The 4,579-nt window shown below is 37.9% G+C and overlaps 1 pseudogene; it reads left to right on the forward strand.

Annotated features, from left to right (window-relative positions):
* Window positions 1–873: 873 nt before the first annotated feature.
* LOC117312000 (U6 spliceosomal RNA) lies at window positions 874–968 on the forward strand (annotated as a pseudogene).
* The last annotated feature ends 3,611 nt before the right edge of the window (window positions 969–4,579 follow it).

The raw sequence follows: 4,579 nt of genomic DNA on the forward strand, positions 1-4,579 counted from the left end.
ACAGAATGAAAGAAAGTTAAATATGAATGCAAGAGGACACCTAATGAAGGCCCGGCATGTACATCTCTGAGATGACCTTCTAGAGATGAGCAAGTGGAAAGTCCTTTTTTAAAGCACACAGTAAGGAATGTAACACCCACTTTTTTCCTAGAATATTTTTAAAGATTTTTAAATATATACCAATGGAGAAAAAAAAGACCCCATTATATTTTACATAGGCGTTTCTTACACTCAGCTTATAAGTTAGTGTATTATTAACCACTTTCAAGGTGGCGTTCGCTTCTCAAACTCTGAAACTCATGCTTCTGCAGGAAGCTTCCTTGACTCCTGAACCCAGAGATGTGCAGTCCCTAAATTTACTAAGCACTTTCACGTCATCAAATGCCATGCCTGTTGGATCTAAGAAAACCCTTCTGTATCACGGATTTCTGTGGGTTTAGGAGCAAATCATACTTCAGACTATTTTTTTTTGCTCCTAACCAATTTGGAACTGACAATAAAAATGAGGAAATTTTTTTAAATGGTCAATAATAGTAACTATACTACTAAGTTGACATAAGAACTACTAAAAATAAACTCCTAATCCTAGTAACAATAAAAGTACTCACAGATTGATATGCACATCAACATTAATATAGGTATTTCATAAAACTGCCCTTTTATTCTACCAAGTTAGCTAAAAGACAAAATTCATTGCTTATGAATTGCCCATCTTTGTATTTTTATTTAGTAATAGTTCAGTTGGAATTTCTTCATACATTTTGAAGTGCTTTATTATACATAAGCTCTCTAGTGTCTAAATGTGTTAAAATAAATTATTTAATAAAGAGCAGTAATTGAGCTTTAGGTTTGATAAGTATTAAGAATATTCCAGTGCTCGCTTCTGCAGCACATACACTAAAATTGGAAGATTAGCATGGCCCCCGTGCAAAGGGCACATGCAAATTTGTGATGTGTTCCATATTTTTATAACAAAAGAGAAGAAGACTCACAGATATAGAGAACAAACTAGTGGTTACCAGTGTGGAGAGGGAAGGGGGGAGGGGCAAGGAAGGGTAGGGGATTAAGAGGTACAAGCTACTCTGTATAAAATAATATTGTACACTGATGACTTATATAATATTGTACAGCAATTATACTTAAATAAAAGAAGAAAAGCAAGTAAAAAAAAGGATATTCCAGAAAACCCTCTTTGTAATTACTGGATAGCCATTATTTTTATCTTTTTCTCCCTTCTTCTCTCCCTCCCTTTCACCCTCCTATCTGTTCCCCCTTTCTTTCTTCCTTCCTTTCTCTTGTCTTTTATTTCTGAGCACCTACTCTCTCTCTCTCTCTCTCTCTCTCTCTCTCTCTATATATATATATATATATACACACACACACACACACACACACACACACACACACACACACATATATATATATTTTTTTTTGGCGGTACGCGGGCCTCTCACTGCTGTGGCCCCTCCCACTGCAGAGCACAGGCTCCGGACGCACAGGCTCAGCGGCCATGGCTCACAGGCCCAGCCGCTCCACGGCATGTGGGATCGCCCCAGACCGGGGCACGAACCCGCGTCGCCTGCATCGGCAGGAGGACTCTCAACCACTGTTCCACCAGGGTAGCCCACACCTACTATATTTTTAAGCATCTATGTATCTATCTGTCTATCTATCTATCTATCTATGTCACAAGTTGAATGACAAGGAGTTTACAAAAATAAATAAGACAATAAAATGGACTCTCTGATAATAAGAATCTTGCAATAGGAAGGAGTGATTAGGCAAATAAAGTAAGGTACTGAAAATACTTTGCCTCTATAGAAACATTCCTATTACCAAGAGGTTAAGTAACCTACTTGAGGTCAAAGTCAGAAAATGTAACTATCAACTTGATTTCTAGGAAAGAGCTATTTTCCTCTGAGGCTTCAGAAGTGTGTATGCTCTCATCTCTAGTGCTGTACCTAAACTGTTAGTGCTGCCATTTTCTCCTTGCTTTAGTGTCCTGGGAAGCACCAGAACAAGACTAGATCTGAACTCACTGCAGCAGCCTTGTGTTCCATTTTCTCCTGTTCCTGGGAGACAAGCTCTCCCAGGTTATTCCCACACACCATATTAACAACATTCACTGGTTCAAAAACTCCATGCAGGATCTGAGATATGGAATTAGGTGTATACCTAATGTAGAATCCTGATTCAAAGGAGAAAGTGGATAAAAGTACTTCTAAGAAGTCTTCCTATTACATTTGGAGTTATGGACACATAGCAGAGTGCATGAATGTGATCAGCATACATTTTATTTACTCACAAAAATATGAGACAGAACTTAGAATTTAGTTTTAAAGTTGCACGTCATATTTAATGTTTTTTTTTTAAATTAATAGTAAATAAATAAAAGACAATTTAATAACAAGACATTTTCCCAACAAAATGAATAAAAAGAGGTTAAAAGCTGATTTTCCATTCTGGTGAAGGTGCGTGAGATGATGATGCTCACACAGCACTTAGTATGTTGTCTTCTGGGGGATCAATTATGCAGACATATATCAAAATCTCCCTTTCTCCTCTCATCCCCATCACTCTTAGTTCTGATAAAGCTAAATGGACTATGCTTGTACTCCATAAGGAAAGAGGGAAGGAAGGAGGAAGGAAGGAAGGAAAGAAGGAAGGAAGGAAAGAGAACATAGGCAGAGAAAAAAATATATGAGAGAATGTCCCAGGGGCAGCTAATCATGTTTGAACTGTTTGGGAAGGTCTTTCTGAGATGGTGACACTTGAGCTATGTCTTGCCTGGTCTGAAAAGGAAACAACCTTGTGAGGACCTGTAGTACAGCCTTCCGGTTGGAGAAGCAGCAAACACAAAGGCCCCGTGACAAGAACAAAAAAGATGCTGATGCTGATGGTGATGTGAGTGGAGCCTGTTGAACAAGTTATACAACAGGACAAGAAAGAGGCAGGCAGGAGCAATGCTGAGGAGTTTGGATTTCACTCTAACGGCAAAAATGAGCCACTGGAGGGATTTACCACTGATGGGCCCAGAGACACTTCATCCATCCTTGAAAGTTGGAGGGTAGAGTGGCAGCACAATGTGGGTCGGCTGGTGTATTTAATGGTGGAAGTCAGTCTGGGTGCACCTACGTTCCCAAGTACAAGTGAGGAAAGGTCATCAGCTGAGAGTGAGATATTTTATTAAAATGTTGAGAAGGAGGAAATTGGTTTTAGGAGAGCAGGAGAGCAAACATACTAAAGTGTAATCAAAATTGGAAGAGATCTAAGAGCCAGTTTGAGAACTGTGGTCATGAATTTAAGGTGATACCAGTAAGTGTGGTTAAGTGTTTTTCTCTAGACATGTATCGCTGCTTTTGAACATGGAGAATAGTTGGGTTTTTGAGGTTTCGGCTTTCTACAGATGAGTGTGACCAAAAAAAGAAAGCGTCAAGGAAAATAAAGGTCTTTTTAAGAGGATGTGATAATGATATATCCCCAAGAATAGAGTTGAGAATATGATGGGGGGTGAAAATAAGAAAAACAGGTTGAGTCAATGAAAGGAGATCTCATTCATGGGGAAACTTCCTCAGTGTGATGATTTGCATAGGAAGATGCTTAAATCAGAATGGGATATTTGAATCAAAATTTCAGAGGTGGTGCATTAGTGGGATTGACAAAGTCACAAATACTTCTCTTAGAGGGAGTGGCTAAAGTGAGGTGGATGAAAAGAGATCACAAAATTCAGAGGCCCCGTGTATATGGGCCATTATTACAAATGTTGAATTCATCAAGGAATATGCTAGAAGTCAGGGTCAAGAGAAACACAGTAATTTAGGGATTTCATCTTTTAGTAAAATAAAGGGAGATCACTGATTGGTAGCTAGTGATAGAATATGCTCCTCAAGGAGCTGATTTCTAACAGCATTTACCTTTATACGTGTTGTACATGTGTATTGTAGAAAACTAGAAAATACGGACAAGCAAAATTAAACACATTGAAAAGCCATTCCCTCATCATCCAGAGATCATCACTAACCTTTTAAATCTTCTTGTAACTAACCATCTAGGACTTTTCCTATGTACACACACACACATACACACACACACACACACACACACACACACGTATTTTAATCAAAACAAGACCTTATAGTGCGTGCTCTCGTTAAAGTTCTTGTTTTCTCTTTTCAGGGTTAATCTTTTACTTTCAAAACCCAGATTCTGTTTAAATTTTCCTAATTGAACTTAAAAGTGGTCTTTCAATCTAAATTGTCAGAATCTAGGACGGGCTTTACATTTGTTATTTCCCATTAGTCATTTCTTTAAAAAATATAACAGAGCCCTTAAAAAAATAATAAAAAACACTGATTATTAAAGAGGCTTAGCTTGGTGCCTACAGAAAGAGCCACAATTTTAATTTGTTTCTGCTTCCTCTTGGGGTCCAGTAATTTGATCTTCATTCCCTGTATTTCCATGAACTGGAAATTATATCTAAATGCTTAAAGTTGTGTTGTTTTTATAGGACAAAACATAGGTGATGTTGAATTATTGATGTTGAATCACATCAAGAGACGTGTAATATTAATGTTAACCA

Source organism: Tursiops truncatus, chromosome 3 (assembly GCF_011762595.2).
Source record: "Tursiops truncatus isolate mTurTru1 chromosome 3, mTurTru1.mat.Y, whole genome shotgun sequence".
NCBI classification, from domain to species: domain Eukaryota; kingdom Metazoa; phylum Chordata; class Mammalia; order Artiodactyla; family Delphinidae; genus Tursiops; species Tursiops truncatus.